Genomic DNA, 19,428 nt, shown 5'->3' with positions numbered 1-19,428 from the left:
CATGGCTGCAATACTGTCTTCAGGTGGTAACATCAAAGCGTTGGCGGTAGATTGGCGTTGGGATCCCTCTCCTAGTGTGAACGCTGGGTCGAATATGAGTTGGTTCAGTACCAATTTGTTGTGTTGTGTGTATCTAAGTTTTTCAGGTCATCCAAAAGACGCATTTAGTGTATTTCATTGGCCGATTTCGGTGTTTAATGTAACAAAAGAATCATCAGAAACTCTGCAATTTGCAGTTTGAAGTACAGTAGTTGGCTGTTAAATTAATGAGCGAAACCAGCCAACAAAACAAACTTAGTGAGGCTTCTGGCTGTTCTGAAAAACTTAATTTCCAAAGTCGCTGTTTCCTCTGCAGGCAATGCCTGCTGATGCTAAGGATGTGTATTTCTTGTGTTTAAAAATACTGGAATACAGAGTGGAACATAGAGGGAGCATTTTAGCTGATAAGAGTTTTATCGTGAACAAGGACGTCTGAGTCCCCATGAACTGCGATTATAAAAATTAACTGAAAATACCAGACGCTTGCAGGGAAATAATTCAGCTACTAGAAAATGATATGCACGATGAGTAAAAGCTAATGGTGTCTTTATTGGCATCTTTTCCCCCGTGAACGACAAAGAGACACAAATAAAACTTGGAATAATCATGAAGTTTCTGCTGCAGGTAAAGCTCTCCTAAAAGAGGTGTCGCCTTGGGAAATTTTAGGGTCTACACAATTAAATAACAATTCGAAGTCTGTAGCTTTCATTGGGAAAAGAATTTTTATGTAGCCTGTGTTCCGATCCAGCTGTAAGACAGTTTTGTCACGCCATACTTCTCCCTACTTCTTAAAAGAGAGGTCGACCACAAGCGTTGTTTCTTCTGTTTCTTTTTCCGATGGTTAGTTTCTTACAGTAAAATAAATGCTGCACATGCGACGACTGCCAAATCCTCTTGTTTGTTTGCCTTTTGTTTTGTTTTATTTGGTCTTTGTACTCTATTCAGCCATTGAGAACACATGTTTGCATAGAATTATAACTGAACAAAGGAAATACAAAAATGCATATTTACAGAATGGATATCTCAAACTCTTAACACAACAAATCTCTAACAAATAGACTGATAAGTAAACTAGACGTATTTATGTAATCAATTCACCTTACTTCTTAAATTTAATAATACTTGATACAGATAAATGAAAATATGAATCCTAGAGAATTTTCTCTATACTGTTAAGAAAATTGATAGTCACTTTATGCAGACGAATGTCGTTAGAAACGAAAATAGAAGACGCTGATAGAGAAAGAAGGTAACCCAAACTCATCGAAGTCCATAGAAATTTCGATGGGTCATTGTGAAATTTGGAACACGAGAACAAAATATGGTTTACATAAATTTTGACTAATTAAAACGTTAATTTACAACAATAATTAAACATGTGGAACATCAGCAACTTATCAGAGCCTACTGCGATTCCTTATGGCCGAATGTTTTGGCCCCAAGCCTTTCTTTTGGTGTAAGGGAGAAGCCGAACGCCAGTGCACTGGTGACCAACGTTTGGACAAATCCACTCACTGTCGTTACTCGGCTTAAAGTGTGCGCGCCTTTAGACAGCGAAACTGTGACGCGACACCGCCCCCCCCCCCCCCCCCATGGAGAAAAAGGGGACTGGCGTTCCATGAAAATTTGTTGTTGTTGTGTTCTTCAATTCAAATTCTGGCTTTATGCAGCTCTCCATACTACTCTATCCTGTACAAGCCTCTCCATCTGCAGTCTACATCCCTCTGAATCTGCTTACTGTATTCATCACTTGGTCTCAAATTAGTGATCCCTTGATGACTCAGAATGTGTCCTACCAACTGATCCCTTCTTTTAGTCAGGTTGAGCCACAAAGTTGTCTTCTTCCCAATTATATTTGGTACCTTCTCATTAGTTACGTGATCTAGCCATGTTATCTTCAGCACTCCTCTGTAGCATTACATTTCAAAATCTTCTATTATCTTCTTGTCTAAACTGTTTATCGTCCAAGTTTCACTTCCATACATGGCTACACTCATACGTATTCTTTCAGAAACGACTTCCTGACACTTAAATCTATACTCGATATTAATAAATATTTCTTCTTCAGAAACACTTTTCTTGCCATTGCCAGTCTACATTTTATATCCTCCCTACTTCGACCAGCACCAGTTACTTTGCTTCCCAAACAGAAAAATAATTTACTATTTTAAGTGTGTAATTTCGTAATCTAATGCTCTGATAATCACCTAATTTAATTCCAATGCATTCCATTATCCTCGTTATGCCTTTGTTGGTGTTCATCTTATATCCTCCTTTCAAGACCCTGTCCATTCCGTTCAGCTGCTGTTCCAAGTCCTTTGCTGTCTCTGACAGAATTGAAATGTCATTGGTGAACCTCAAAGTTTTTATTTCTTCTCCACGGATTTTAATTCCTACTCCAAATTTTTCTTTTGTTTCCTTTACTGATTGCTCAATATACAGATTGAATAACATCGGGAAGAGGCTACAACCCTGTCTCACTCCCTTCCCAACCACTGCTTGCCTTTCATGCCCCTCGACTCTTATAACTGCCATCTGGTTTCTGTATAAATTGTATATAGCCTTTCGCCCCCTGTATTTTACCCCTGCCACGTGTAAAATTTGAAAGAGTATTCCAGTCAACTTCGTCAAATGCTTCTTTAATTCTACAAATGTTATAAACGTAGGTTTGCCTTTCCTTAACCTATGTTCGATGAGATGTCGAAGGATCAGAATTGCCCCGCGTGTTCCTACATTTCTCCGGAATTCAAACTGATCTTCCACGAGGTCGACTTCTATCAGCCTTCCATTCTTCTGTAAAGGATTCGTGTTAGCATTTTGCAACCGTGACTTATGTGACTTATTAAAATGATATTTCGCTAATTTTCGTAAGTGTCAGCATCTGCTTTCTTTGGAATTGGGATTATTATATTCTTCTTGAAATCAGGGGGTATGTCGTGTGTTTAATACATCTTCTTCACCAGATGGAAGAGTTGCGCCATGTCTGGCTCTCCCAAGGGTATCAGTAGCTCAACGGAATGTTGTCTATTCCCGGGGCCTTGTTTCGAATTAAGTCTTAAAGTGCTTTGTCAAATTCTTCGTCCAGTATCATCTCTCCCTTCTCATCTTCCTCTACGTGCTTTTACATTTCCATACTATTGCCCTCAAGGACAGCTCCCTTGTATAGACTCTCTATATACTCCTTCCACCTTTCTGCTCTCTTTTCTTTGCTTAGGGCTGGTTTTCCATCTGAGCTCTTGATATTCATACAGGTGGTTCTCTTTTCTCCAAAGGTCTCTTTAATTTTCTTAGCCATTTTACACTTCTCGTCGATGTCATTTTTTACGCCATGCGGAGTGGCCGCGCTGTTTGAGGCGCCATGTCACGGATTGCGCGGCCCCTCCTGCCAGAGGTTCGAGTCCTCCCTCGGGCATGGGTATGTGTGTTGTTCTTAGCATAAGTTACTTTAAGTTAGTTTGAGTAGTGTGCAAGTCTATGGACCGATGACTTCAGCAGTTTGGTCCTTTAGGAATTCACACACACACACACACACACACACACACACACACACACACATTCATTTTTTAGACATTTGTATTCACTTTCACCTGCTTCAATTGCTACATTTTTATATTTCCTCGTTTCATCGATTAAATTCAATATGTCTTGTCTTACCCTAGGATTTCTAGTAAACCTCGTCTTTTTACCTACTTGATCCTCTGCTGCATTCACTATAGCATCTCTCAAAGCTACCCATTCTTCTTCTACTGCATTCCTTTCTCCAGTTCTGGCCAATCGTTCCCTAATACTTCCTCTGAAATTCTCTAAACTTCTGGTTCTTTCATCCAGCTCCCATCTCCTTAAATTCCTGCATTTTTGTAGTCTCTTCAGTTTTAAATCTGCCGTTCATAAACAATAAATTGTGGTCAGAGTCTACATGTGCCCCTGGAAATGTCTTGCAATGTAAATTCTGGTTCATAAATACTTACCTTAACATATATAATCTATCTGAAACTTTCCAGTGTCCCCAGGCCCCTTCCACGTATATAACCTTCTCTTGTGATTCTAAACCAAGTGTTAGCTATGATTAAGTTTTACTCTATGCAAGATTCTACCAGAAGGCTTCCTCTTTCTTTCCTTCCCCCCAGTCCATATTCACCTACTACTTTTCCTTAGCTTCCTTTTCATACTATCGAATTCCAGTCCCCCATGACTATTAAATTTTCGGCTACCTTAACTACCTGAATAATTTCCTTTATCTCATCATACATTTCCTCAATCTCTTCCTCATCTACGGAGCTAGTTGGCATATAAACTTGTACCACGGTGGTGGGCGCTTGCTTCATGCCGATATTGGCTACAATAATGCGTTTATTATGCTATTCATAGTAGCTTACCCGCGTTATATTTCTTTGCTTACTACTAATCCTACTCCTGGATTACCTCTGTTTGATATTGTATTTATAACGCTGTATTCACTTGACTGGAGGTCTTGTTCTTCGTGCCACCGAACTTCACTACATCTCACTATACCTAACTTTAACCTATTCATTTCCTTTTTTAAGTTTTCTAACCTACCTACCCGACTAAGGGATCTGACATTCCACGCTCCGCTCCGTGAAACGCCAGTTTTGATAACGACGTCCTCCTGGGTAGTTCCCGCCTAGAGATCCTAATGGGGGACTATTTTACCTCCGAAATATTTTACCCAAGAGGCCGCCATGAAAATGAGTAGGATGTTAATTCTTCGATTCAGAGTAAGGTAGAGAATGTTCACAGTCGCTATCTGAGTTGCAGACAGCGTACTTTGTTACGGTAGACACAGGTTAATATACATTAAATAACAGTTTTATAACGTAATACTATCTATGTTAACTCCAATGTCACATTACACTTAATTCACGGATAACATTCGGACTTTGCAAATGCCAAGTATGACCTGAACTTAAACCCCTACAAAAACTGCTCGTATAAAACATCAGTTTATGGAAAATTGACGTCATGCGATACCTCAGGGACATGGGCTTGTTTATTGACCATTGAAAAGAAGAACAGAATAAGGGAACACATTTCTGTTTAAACAAACGTACCTCAGTTTCAAAGTAAACGTAGGCGGTTCATGATTTTAAATAAGTATTCGTCAGCATCTCCGAAAATAATGTTCTGAGTATAGAATGCTATGTTTAGTACTTACTAGGCTCTCCTTTCCTCTTTATAATCGGCTGCATTCTCCTTGGCAAGGATCCCACCAGAGATTTTCTTGTTTGCACTCTAATTGTATGCCATTCCTCTAGTAGAGAGTTGTTTAGATCATTTCCGTAGCAAATCTGATGATTCCTCATATTTCTGTAGAGTACATTGCACATATTCTCTACTGGGTTAATGTCTGAGGATTGCAGTGGAGTCGGCATCCAGTGGGGAGTGTTGCATCTAGAGCTGTATGTTTTGGATCATTATCTTGTGTGAAAACATAATCCGCAAAAAGACACATGGTATTCACACTTCTGGACAGATCTATCTTTTAGAATATTCATGTAAACCTTGTGGTCCATAAATCAATCACTAAAATACAAATCTCTCACGCTATTGCACTCATGCAGCCCCAGACAAGTACTGAATCTCCTCCATGCTTACCTGAGGCTGTCATGTTTCTCTCTTTTAAGTTCACAATTCTTTCTTCTCTGCACTGTAACTCATTCGTATGCCTTAAACAGCTCAGGTCGACTGTCGTCGGTATACCCAACCTTCTTCCAGAAATGAAACCATTCGGATTTATGTTCTCTTGCATACTCGCATCGTTCTGTTTGAATGTACGCACGATTTTTTACGTGCTGCTCAACCTCAGTGCGCAGCTTCATAAAAAACATTTCTTACAGTCTGTGTTGCAACTGCCTCTCCTGTATTTACCTCAACTGCAGTAGCAAGTTTTGGAGAGCTTCTTGACTTTTCTAAGTAGCTGTCCCACTTCCGTCTCAGATAGAACTGTAAGACCACCGCTTCTTGACTGTTTTTTGTAGGTATTGTTCTGATTAAACCTTCATATAATAGTCTTCTCTCTAATGGAGAGCAACCCGGTCAGGCTGAACGCCTTAGACACACTGTCCAGTGAGTGCAGCAAGGTGGAGGTTCGCTGTTGTTTTCGGGTGGCATTATGTGGGGCCGACGTACGCCGCTGGTGGTCATGGTAGGCGCCGTAACGGCTGTACGATGCGTGAATGCCATCCTCCGCCGATAGTGCAACCATATCGGCTGCATATCGGCGAGGCATTCGTCTTTCACAGACGACAATTCGCACCCACATTGTGCGCATCTTCCTTCAGGTTAACGACATCGCTCTACTAGAGCGGCCAGCATATTCTCCAGACATGAACCCTATCGAACATGCCTGGGATAGATTGAAAAGGGCTTTTTATGGACGACGTGACCCACCAACCACTCTGAGGGATCTACGCTGAATCGCCGTTGAGGAGTGGGACAATCTGGACCAACAGGGCCTTGATTATTATTATTTATCGTATGGAAATACACATGCAATTTACAGCTATATTTACTCAATACAAAAGAAATATTTATACATAAAAAGGGATGTACAAGAGTTATGCTCACTAATTATATCAAAAACTGATATCCAGAGAGTCTATCCAATCCAGTGCTGTTGGCGAGGCGTTGGTTATGTCGTTGCAGCCTCCACTAAAACATCTATTGGAACATTCCTCAGCAATGTGTTCAACAGACTGCTGCTCCACAGTCGCACATCTGGAACTCTGAGAGTCCCAGTTTGTACGTGAAGTAGTTCTTCCATGTCCACATCAGATTCTGCTAAGCACACACCAGGTTCTTCTACGTAGTTGGAAGCCTGATATGGCTGTACGGTCTTCGAGGGCACGGCAAAGTAAGGTGGTGTCGTTCTTCCATTCCTCCTTCCACACATGTTCAATCTTCAATGGTTCGGGTTCTCGACCTGTCCAGAATGGTTTTCTTGATTTGAGATGAGTTCAGGGTGTATTGAACAGTATTTCCTGAGCGGGTAGCCTTCGGGGAAGCTTTTCGTTATTAATCTTTTCCCGTTCGCGGGCCGGTGCTTCTTGTCGCCTCAAATGTGGTAGGGCGATGCTACTAAGAGCCTTGATGAACTTGTGGATAGTATGCCACGACGAATACAGGTATGTATCAATGCAAGAGGTCGTGCTACTGGGCATTAGAGGTACTGGTGTGTACAGCAATCTGGACCACCACCACTGAAGGTCTCGCTGTATGGTGGTACATCATGCAACGTGTGGCTTTCATCATCAATAAACAGAGTGGAAATGATGTTTATGTAGATCTCTATTCCAATTTCCAGTACAAGTCCCGGAACTATCCGAATCGAGTATATGCAAAACTTTTTTTTGATGTGTGTAATTTTAGGAGGGATTGTAAGGAAACTGGCGCAGGGCAGAGGCGCAGTGTGCGATGCAAAGTCAGGTGACAGTAGATGGCAAACACATGTTAGTTCTCGCCTAGCGACAATAGCAATGTGTACTTCGCCAAGCGGGTGAATGACCTTGGAGGCAGCGTACACTGAATGGCAGCTACCAGTTTATTTTCCACGACAAACAGAGCAGCAAGAGTTAGAGCCAGGCGAGAAGCCAGTCGGCGAATCGAACAAAAAGCAGCCATTAGGCACGCTAGAAAAAGACGAACAAAAAATAACTGCTGCCGATGTACGGCTAAAGAAGCGACGAGCTGACTTTGGTGTCAACGCCTGGACGGGGATGTAATAGGGGGAGGGGGCGCGGGGGCAATGCACACCCCACAACCATATAACGAACTTCCCATTAGGAAGACAACATTCCTCTCCCCAAACAGAAATTTGCGACACCAAGCATGAGGACAACAGCACACATTTGCGCAAAAAGCGACACAGTAGGAGGTCAACACTCGCAATAGACTGACGTAAAGCTACCAGGAACAAGCCAAGGTTCCTGGATCAATAAACATGGCTGTTATGGAACAGACGCGATCGAAAAGTCGGGAGAGGAATATTGAGTTGTGACCTGAGCAGTTACGTTTATTACTTTACTAATTACGAAGCAGGGCGAGGAACAGAGAGAAGGAAACAAAAGAAAGGAGGAAGCTGCATGAGAGCGAAGTGTATTGATGAATAAGATCGAAAAATAAGTAGGAGTCACAAAAACAATTCGCCGCATCATGACAAACGACTGAATAGCCGCAATGAACATGTTAGAGAGTTGAAAGGCAACGTTGAAAGTTGTAATACTGAGTTAAGAATTGACACAAATTGGCAATAAAGTTCAGTATTAGGAAATACGTAGCAGTAAACATGAAAATATTGTACAGAGGCAGTTTATGCATTTGAATGGAAATTGGAATAAATTAAACGAGACCCAGAATAAAATAATTATGGAAAAATGGCAAGAATTTCAGTTGGCATACGTTGATACGAAATCTGTAGTGTGTTTGAATCATAATGCCAAGCAACAGAGACACCAACATGCGAAACGAGGCAATTATAAGGGCACTGGTTATGCAAAAAGAAATTTAATTCAGAATAACGGAGAACACCATACACTGTCATTAAATAGACATGAGGAACAGAAAATAATTACAACTTCTGAAAGCACGGACGATTTCTAACATACAATAGTGATGGACGAGTTCATCTGGTAATATGGGTGAACCCAGTAAGTAATGTAATGCATCGAACTGGAAGGAAGATGACAAAGCCTATAACTTTTGTCTTTTAATAAAAACACTTTAACAATCGTTGATTCATCTTCACATTGAGTGCCATAGCGTTGTTAGTCCTTACAGCTTCCAACCAGATGATAATGATTTTTTCTTTTACAGGTATTTCAGGTTTATGCCGCCCTCTACGATGTAAGTTCTACACCTAGCTGATTCGTATGTGCAGATCCTTCTTTCTTTCATAATATTTTTAATGCCTTGCTTACGAACAAGTGCATATCATTATCTCCTTCATTTATTACATATAGTTCAGACAACAGAGGTATTTAATTTAGTATTACTCTCACAGTGTAAATTTCTATGCATCATATAGCAATTACTGTTAATCAGAAATTTAAATCTGTAGTACACTCATAAACACATTTATTATACATGTAAATTATTAAGTACTCTTGCCACAGAGCAATAAATCAATCCATTAATTAAAAACGATACCTTTATTGAGACCACAGTTCTTCACATTAGGATAACTGCGTCTCCAACTCTCATTTCAGTGTACTAGGTCATGACACCAACTACCACATTTTTATGTGATTACACCATGTTTGTTCACTCAGTCAAAAATAAACTTGTTCAAGCAGCTATTGCATGAAAGTAGTAGAGAATTACACTCTGCATAAAAAGAGCTCTTAAGTTTTAAAATTAGCTCTCCTTTGCGAAGACAAACGTGAAAGTATTTGTAGCATCAAATTACGACTTTTCCGAAGGCAGATTACTTTTGAACTCCATACTATCCACATTCGTCCAATATTCCAATATAAGGGCAATTTAGTTAGGTACCTACATTCCTAGGTAGTTGGCTCTATGTGTTAACATTAATTAATTACCATGCTGGTAGCAGCTGATAATAAATGGGTGTATAAATGAAAGGTGCCATATCACATGAATCGTTTCATTGATGGAAAAATACTTCAAGTACAATATAAAACGGGCGAAAAATTTTTATTAAAATTATTCAGGCGTTTGACATCTTCTTCGACTAGCATGGCAATTAATTAATGTTAATACATAGGGCTAACTATCTAGGTGGGTAGGTTGTTGTTGTTGTTGTTGTGGTGGTCTTCAGTCCTGAGACTGGTTTGATGCAGCTCTCCATGCTGCTCTATCCTGTGCAAGCTCCTTCATCTCCCAGTACCTACTGCAACCGACATCCTTCTGAATCTGCTTAATGTACTCATCTCTTGGTCTCCCTATACGATTTTTACCCTCCACGCTGCCCTCCAATGCTAAATTTGTGATCCCTTGATGCCTCAGAAGATGTCCTACTAACCGATCCCTTCTTCTAATCAAGTTGTGCCACAAACTTCTCCCCAATCCTATTCAATATCTCCTCAATAGTTACATGATCTACCCACCTAATCTTCAACATTCTTCTGTAGCACCACATTTCGAAAGCTTCTATTCTATTCTTGTCTAAACTATTTATCTTCCATGTTTCACTTCCATACATGGCTACATTCCATACAAATACTTCAGAAACGACTTCCTGACACTTAAATCTATACTCGATGTTAACAAATTTCTCTTCTTCAGAAACGCTTTCCTTGCCATTGCCAGTCTACATTTTATATCCTCTCTACTTCGACCATCATCAGTTATTTTGCTCCCCAAATAGCAAAACTCCTTTACTACTTTAAGTGTCTCATTTCCTAATCTAATTCCCTCAGCATCACCCGACTTAATTCGACTACATTCCATTAACCTCGTTTTCCTTTTCTTGATGTTCATCTTATATCCTCCTTTCAAGACACTATCCATTCCGTTCAACTGCTCTTCCAAGTCCTTTGCTGTATCTGACAGAATTACGATGTCATCGGTGAACCACAAAGTTTTTATTTCTTCTCCATGGATTTTAATACCTATGGCAAATTTTTCTTTTGTTTCCTTCACTGCTTGCTCAATATACAGATTGAATAACATCGGGGAGAGACTACAACCCTGTCTCACTCCCTTCCCAACCACAGCTTCCCTTTCATATCCCTCGACTCTTATAACTGCCATCTGGTTTCTGTACAAATTGTACAGATGTCGGCTTCTACCAGTTTTTCCGTTCGTCTGTAAATAATTCGCGTTAGTATTTTGCAGCTGTGACTTATTAGACTGATAGTTCGGTAATTTTCACATCTGTCAACACCTGCCTTCTTTGGGATTGGAATTATAATATTCTTCTTGAAGTCTGAGGGTATTTCGCCTGTCTCGTACATCTTGCTCACCAGATGATAGAGTTCTGTCAGGACTGGCTCTCCCAAGGCCGTCAGTAGTTCTAATGGAATGTTGTCTACTCCTGGAGCCTTGTTTCGACTCAGGTCTTTCAGTGCTCTGTCAAACTCTTCACGCAGTATCGTATCTCCCATTTCATCTTCATGTACATCCTATTCCAGTCCATAATATTGTCCTCAAGTACATCGCCCTTGTATAGATCCTCTGTACACTCGTTCCATCTTTCTGCTTTCCCTTCTTTTCTTAGGACTGGGTTTCCATCTGAGCTCTTAATATTCATACAAGTGGTTCTCTTCTCTCCAAAGGTCTCTTTAATTTTCCTGTAGGCAGTATCTATCTTACCCCTAGTGAGATAAGCCTCTACATCCTTACATGTGTCCTCTAGCCATGCCTAGTTAGCCATTTTGCACTTCCTGTCAATCTCATTTTTGAGACATTTGTATTCCTTTTTGCCTGCTTCATTTACTGCATTTTTATATTTTCTCCTTTCATCAATTAAATTCAATATTTCTTCTGTTACCCAAGGATTTCTACCAGCCCTCGTCTTTTTACCTACTTGATCCTCTGCTGCCTTCACTACTTCATGCCTCAGAGCTACCCAATCTTCTTCTACTGTATTTTCTTCCCACATTCCTGACAATTGTTCCCTTATGCTCTCCCTGAAACTCTGTACAGCCTCTGGTTTAGTCAGTTTATCCAGGTCCCATTTGGTCAAAAAGATTTCGGGTTTGCAGCCGGTCGTCGTAAACTTCATTGCACGATATTTCGGCTGGACAACTGCCAGCCATCTTCAGGTGAGCCGAACAAGGACTGAAGATTGCTGGCAGTTTTCCAGCCGAAATATCGTGCAATGAAGTTTACGACGACCGGCTGCAAACGCCGAAATCTTTTCGGCCAGTTGATTCGCCGCGAAAGTTTCAAATTTTACAGGTCCCATCTCCTTAAATTCCCACCTTTTTGCAATTTCTTCAGTTTTAATCTACAGTTCATAACCAATAGATTGTGGTCAGAGTCCACATCTGCCCCTGGAAATGTCTTACAGTTTAAAACCTGGTTCCTAAATCTCTGTCTTACCATTATATAATCTATCTGATACCTTTTAGTACCTCCAGGATTCTTCCATGTATACAACCTTCTTTTATGATTCTTGAACCAAGTGTTAGCTATGATTAAGTTATGTTCTGTGCAAAATTCTACCAGGCGGCTTCCTCTTTCATTTCTTACCCCCAATCCACATGCACCTACTATGTTTCCTTCTTTCCCGTCTCCTACTTTCGAATTCTAATCACCCATGACTATTAAATTTTCGTCTCCCTTCACTATCTGAATAATTTCTTTTATCTGATCATACATTTCTTCAATTTCTTCGTCATCTGCAGAGCTAGTTGGCATATAAACTTGTACTACTGTAGTAGGCGTGGGCTTCGTGTCTATCTTGGCCACTATAATACGTTAACTATGCTGTTTGTAGTAGCTTACCCGCACGCCTATTTTTTTTCGTTATTAAACCTACTCCTGCATAACCCAATTTGATTTTGTATTTACAACCCTGTATTCACCTGACCAGAAATCTTGTTCCTCCTACCACCGAACTTCACTAATTCCCACTGTATCTAACTTCAACCTATCCATTTCCCTTTTTAAATTTTCTGACCTACCTGCCCGATTAAGGGATTTGACATTCCACGCTCCGATCCGTAGAACGCCAGTTTTCTTTCTCCTGATAATGACGTCCTCTTCAGTAGTCCCCGCCTGGAGCTTGAATGGGGGACTATTTTACCTCCTGAATATTTTACCCAAGAGGACGCCATCATCATTTAACCATACAGTAGGTACATAACTAAAACGCTCTTAGGTCTGAATATTGGGACAAACGTCGAGGGTTTGGGGTTCAAAAGCAATTTGACTTCACAAAATGTCTTAGCAGGAGTCCAACGCTAGAAATATTTCCACGTTTTTATTTGCATGGTCACATAGGGGTAAGCGAATTTTAAAATTTAGGAACTCTTTTTATACGGATGTAATGCTGTGCAATTTTCGCGGATGAAACCAAGTTGGTAAAAATTTCCGGTCTTTGGTGATCGACTGCAGCTAAACTGTTGAACCGATGCTATCTTTTAAATAGATCATTCTACGCGAAATTGTAAACTCTTTCATTCTGATATAATGGAAATTAATCGTTTTCGAATTATAAGCGAAAACTGAAAGAAGTCCAAATATTTGGTAGTTTTTCTACACTCAAAAGTTTATCTCAAGTAAGAAATCGCCGAAAACTCACTTCACTCTTACTTGGGATGCCTAACATCAATTACAATAATTTCCAGCTTGTGCATATTTATTGCCCAGCGCGGCGATTTTTCGAGCTAATATTCCTGGGCTCCTAGTGACAATCAAGTGTCATCTGACGTTAGCAGCTTATTCAGTACTACACCTGCTTAAGAATGCATGAGGTATTTCACAGGCTTCCTTGATAAATCAGGAGCTAATACAGTTATCACAGATGACGCACGTTTAGAAACATACACTTGCGTAACACAAAATGTTTTCCATTTCAGTGGAAACTTAGAGACTTAGGAACAGTTATATGGTCTCGCTGGGGGATCCTACTCAGTCCTAGTGCAAATCTTTATCTGGAATTCTGAAAAACATTTCGTGGAAAACAACCCACTCTCTTAACAGATTGGGTACTGGTTTGGATGTGTTGATGATGTGTTATGCTCATAGATGGGTACTATCAGACATCTTCAAACATTCCTCGAGCAGCTGAATTCTAAGCAGAGAAGTATCGAAATCAGAATGGAGTGTAGAGGTCACACCACAACTGTCTTAGACCTGACCATAGGTATCAGGGAGCACATTCATACTACAAGATTTATACGGAGCCTACTGCCGCTGACACTGTATCTGCCAATTCTCAAGGCCCAGTGACCCAAAAACGTGATGGGTTTCATTCAATGACTCTACGCCTAATGTTCATCCCCAGGAATGATGACAACTTCCAAACTGAACAAAATACAATCAGATAAAGTCAGTCAACAACCACAGTCCTTCCTTGGTGGCCTCCATAATGCACAAAAAACGAAAACTACAGGTCTCCCTTTTGTTGTGGTCGACCCACCGCCTCAGGACATTAATAAATGTTGTAGAGTTCCACATTTAGGTTAGGAGAGGCCGTCTGATTGTGGCCAGAAAGCTTAAATCAAGGAATTTTGAAAAATAATTTTATGTGCACAACGCTATTCGACACTTTTTGTCCAATTGTAAGGACAGCACTTCAGCTTTGGAGAAGATTATAATATATAAAATCACTTGTTAATTGCGGAAAATCCTACATAGGACACTCTCTCCCTGCAATAACCTCCATCCTGAAGGAATACAATAGAAGTTGGAGACTCAGAAAAGCAGACTCCGTTTTGTCAAACCACTTGCTTAATGGGGGTAGGACGTCAAACGGGCCGACTTGGAGCAGGAGAGTCACTACAGGACATTTTAATTTCTATTGTCCATACTTTTATAAGTAAATTCATAAAATTGTCACAATGACCAGGAAGGATTGAGGACTCACACTCATCGCAGTGGAAGGTCAAAAACGTAGCAAAATACCTTTCTTTATATGTAAAATATCATCATTTTCTCACTTATTACTGGCTGCATTTGTTGCTATAGCTGCACTTTTCTTCCTGAGTAAGAGATTCTTCGATGAATTTTTCATAGCATACAAACAGTAGTTACAGAATTTTCCAAATCTATTAAAAACTGTGGAAAAATTGAGATAATTAACTTAAAACTTGAGTTTTTTCTAAACATGAAGTTTAAAATGTAACAGTTCATTCATTTTTCATAAATTAAATAACTTCTAGAGTTCCATACACCTGCAACTATGGTTTGTATGATGTGCAAAAGTCATCGAAGAATCTCTCTTACTTAGGTGAAAAGTGTACCTACAGCAACAAATGCAGCCAGTAGTAAGCGAAAAAATGATGAAATTTCACATTTTAAAAAATGTGTTTTTTTACGTTTTTGAGCTTCCACTGCTATGAGTATGAATCCTGAATCATTCCTGGTCATGCTGTTAAAGTTGTTTTAATGTATTTGTAAAAGTATAGACAGTGGAAATGAAAATGTCCTGTGGTGCCTCTCCTGCTTCAAGTCGCCCCGTTTGACGTTCTACCCCCGCCCCACCCTTAAATGACGCCACAATGACAAGCTGCTACATGAAGTCTTACTTAACATTCACAAAGGAACGCAGTTGAACTACTGTACCTTGAAATCATCAATGGTCAATAACACAACACTTTAGAAGGCAGTGGAAACCGCTACATAGAAGATGCATACTGTGCATCCACATGACATGCGACCTGTGATTGAAATGCGATATTGCAGTGCCTTGTATTATTCTGATTACGATGCAAAGCTCTTTTGGGTATGCATGCATGTACAAGGTGATCACAGCCGTTACGAAACACAAAATTAATTTGCAATTACGAATAAGGACAACCATCAGCTGTAGAATGGACTGACGACAATGAAAATTTGTGCCGGAAGACTGGGGCTGGATAGACAAATGATAAAGGCGGTCGCTCGTGATAAGCGGGAAATCTGGGTTCGAGTCCCGGTCCGGCACAAATTTTCATTGTTGTCATTCCGTTCTACAGCTAATGGTAATCCTTATTCGCAATTGCGAATTTATTTGATCAGTGGCTGAAATGTGTCGTGATGATCTGTCTTTGGGAAATGAATCAGAATTAACACTCTCGTAAATCCTGGAGATGATCATGCGAAAACGTTTGAAAAAGCACTACACAAATCACAGTTGACAATAAATTACTTCTTAAAGATGGCTGCATCAAAAAATAGTAGAAATGACCATCTGCTCAAGGCTTCCACAAGAGGGTGAATGTATTTATGCAGCTAGATGTGTCAGTACATGCTGATACAATTTGATTTATATACATGATGAAAATTAAGTTTTCTTAAAATAATACACAAAGGTGCTTTACAGTGTTAAAGAGCTGTCATGATTCATTAAAAATTCTTTTACAAAATTATTGAATAATACAACAGTGGCGCATTTTCAGGAGGCATAATTTCTGAGATTCTCAGGTTCCAGAAGAAGAAAGATTGAAGTAATTATAGGTTTTAACGTCCCATCAACATGGAGGTCATTAGCGGCTCGACACAAGACCATGTTATTTCAAGGGTGGGGAAACAAATCTGCCGTGCTCTTTCAAGTGGCACCTCCCGTAATTTGCCTAGAGTCGTTAGGGAAATCACAGAGAAACTAAATCAGGATTTCCGTACGCAGATTTGAACCGTCATCCTTCAGAACGCTAGTTTCTGTGTGCAAACCGCCGCGCCACCTCGTTCAGCGGGTACAGAAAGAGACAACGATGATTTAGCGAACACAGCTAGCATCGTTTGATCGCAGCGGACGCCGCATCTGTACTGACCTGAGGGCATAGCGCTCCTAAGCAACGGGGGCTTTAGGAATATCTTTCTATATTGCAGGAAGTCAGTCATCTTGGAGAAGGCTGACGTCAGTTCCTATGCGACCATCGTTGCGTTAGGCCGCAGAGCGTTGCTAGAAAAAGCCGTGAGGTAGCGTGAAAACAATATACATTCATGTTGGAAATATTCAATGTAAACGATAATTGGGCGAAGTAACATACAGCGTGAAGAAAAATTCACGCTCTCGGACTTCGCAGCGCGATTCCTCGTATCCTAGCAATACAAAAATTTCTGTCACAAAATTTCGTCCTGCCCATATTTCGGGCAGTAAAAGGAGGTTAAATATTAGCAATTCGCAACACTGTAATCACGTGTACGGTAGCTATCTCTGACAGCAGATAGAGCATTGCTGTGCAGTTGGTGCAGCGGGCAGCGTTTTGGGTAAACATGCAGGAGATCTTGTATTCAATTCTGGGTCGAGACTTATTTGTTTCTGTTTGCTAAAAGTAGTGTGCGTGGTACAGTATCCGGCTTCGTAATCGTCATACAGCCATTACAGTGGGTCTTCCACAAAACATTAACAGTTACGCTCTACAAACGCAGAAACTACAACCGTTTTCTTTGATCACCTTTCATAGAAACCTTTTACACGTAGTCGACGGGAATCGTTTCGCTCCACTGAATATACTAGATTCCAAATCTGTTTTCTATGTCCATTCCCTAAAAGTCCTACCGCAGTTATTTGCAGAGCACGTTGCTAACCGTGCTGTTTACGTAAAGCCCTAACGAAATATAGCGAACCTGAAAGTGGCAAGAAGAAAATTGATGAGTGGGACCACTGGGGGACGGTACACACGAAACAAGATTGTAATCAAGTAGATGCAATGGTGAGAAACAATTCGCGTCCACGACATGCAAAAGGTTTCTCTAAAAGCTGACCAATGAAAACGGCTTTATTTTCATTTCTGTGTTCGCAGTACGTAACTGCAGACGTTTTGTAGAAGAGCCACTGTAATCGCTCTATGACGATTAAGATGCTACATACCGTACTATGCAGTTTACTTCTAGCAAATAAAAACAAACAAGCCTTGACCCATAAGCGAACCCTTGACCTCTTGCACACTAACGCAAAAGGCTATGTCCACTTCACCAACTACACAGCACTAACGCTGTATCCTGACAGAGTTAGCTACCATACTCGTGGTTACGGTGTTGCCAGATCAGCAGTATTTAACGTCCATTTACTGCCCGAAATATGCATAAGACGAAATTTTGTGATAGACATTTTTGTATTGTTAGTATATGAGGAATCACGCTGCGAAGACCGAGTGCGCAAATTCTTCTTCACACTGCATATAATGAAAAGAATTAAAAAATTACAACATTAACAACAGTCAAGTATTCTAAAAAAAATAAACAGTAGTCACTGCTATTCAAAACATCCAACAGAAGGCTGGCAGTCTCAACGGGCGCTGTTGAACATGGAGTAAAAATTGTTCCTACTACACCCGTCTTTCTCATTAAATGTGTTATTCGCCACATTTTTAGAGTTACTACAAATTTTAATCTCCTCAAGAGTATTCATTAACTTATCTTTCTGAGGACGCCGTAGGGAATGCAGCTTTTCCTACATACTATCAACATGAAGTATGGACGTCACTAGCGGATTTCTGAAGATGTACTAAGTAGCCTTCTTGCCTTCACTATATTCGTTAAATCTTTCGCTAATATATCTGAACAGCTGATCTAGTAGATGCTTGGGGTTTTAAACTTACCACAATCTTTTTTATGTTGTGTCTCAATTTTTTATTTGGTTGTTAAAGGTTATTTTCACATCAATAATTTCATAAGATTTGGCTATCTTATCCCATATCACTTTTTTTTTTAAATGTAAAATCAAAGACAGCCGTCTAATTTTCCTGCTTTATTTCTGCAATCAGTTACAGCGTTACGTTACGCCACCTTCAGGCCCACTGACCGACGTGAAGAAAGAATCCACTTCTTTTACAGTCGAAATAGGGACGATCATTCAATCACTGTCATCCATAGATTTCTTCTTAACACAGCGAACCCTTAGATCGTCACTTGCTGACATTTCTCCTAGACGTAGGTTAGGGGACCGACATTGGTAAGTGATGATCGAAGGGGTCGCTGTGTTAATAAGAAATCTACGGATGCCAGTGATTGAATGCTGGCCCCAATTTCGACTGTACACAAGGTGGGATTCTTCCTTCACGTCGGTCAGGGGGCCTGAAGATGGCACAAATTAATGCTGAAACTGGTTGCACAAATAAAATAAAACTGGAAAATTAGAAGGCTGAATGTGTTTTAATTTGACATTTTCATCGAACAACGAAGGTCCTGCAACCATTTTGTATAAAGAGGGACTTTGGTCTACACTGTTTTCAACGACTTTCTTTGAACAGTATGTGTAATCTTTCGATTAAGTTACTATCGCAGCCATCGGACAAAACAAATTCTTTTTATTTTGGTAACATTGTCTTGGCTCAAATGGACTTTGTGTAATATATGCTCGATGCAACTCTAGAAGGTGTGTTTTTGATAACATGTGTGGCACTAAGTTCCATTAACGATAGCTATCGCCCTTGGAAGATATGAAATTCATCTTGTTGATAATTCAGATGCTAACATCCAAAATATCGAAAGTAGTAGCATCCTCATGTTCTGTTTTAAATTTTATTTCAGGATGCATAAGGGTCTTTTTAGAACTTGTTTAACGCCTTCTTCACTTCTTTAAATAAAATAATGCAATAAAATTTTTTTTTGTAATAAATGAGCTGATCATTTCTTTGATTGTATTCAGAAACCTGATTTCTAAATAACACATAATAATCTCAGTTGTAGTTCCAGCGAGGCTGTAACTTATAACAGGTCTGTCTTGCTGCTTATAGATGTTGTTACTAGATTTAAAGAAATTAAAAGATAAGAAATGTTGAAGAAGACGAACTTACAAAATTATTTAGCTTTTACTTG

Source organism: Schistocerca americana, chromosome 3, assembly GCF_021461395.2.
Source record: "Schistocerca americana isolate TAMUIC-IGC-003095 chromosome 3, iqSchAmer2.1, whole genome shotgun sequence".
Lineage (NCBI taxonomy): Eukaryota > Metazoa > Arthropoda > Insecta > Orthoptera > Acrididae > Schistocerca > Schistocerca americana.
This window is presented reverse-complemented; position numbering follows the sequence as displayed.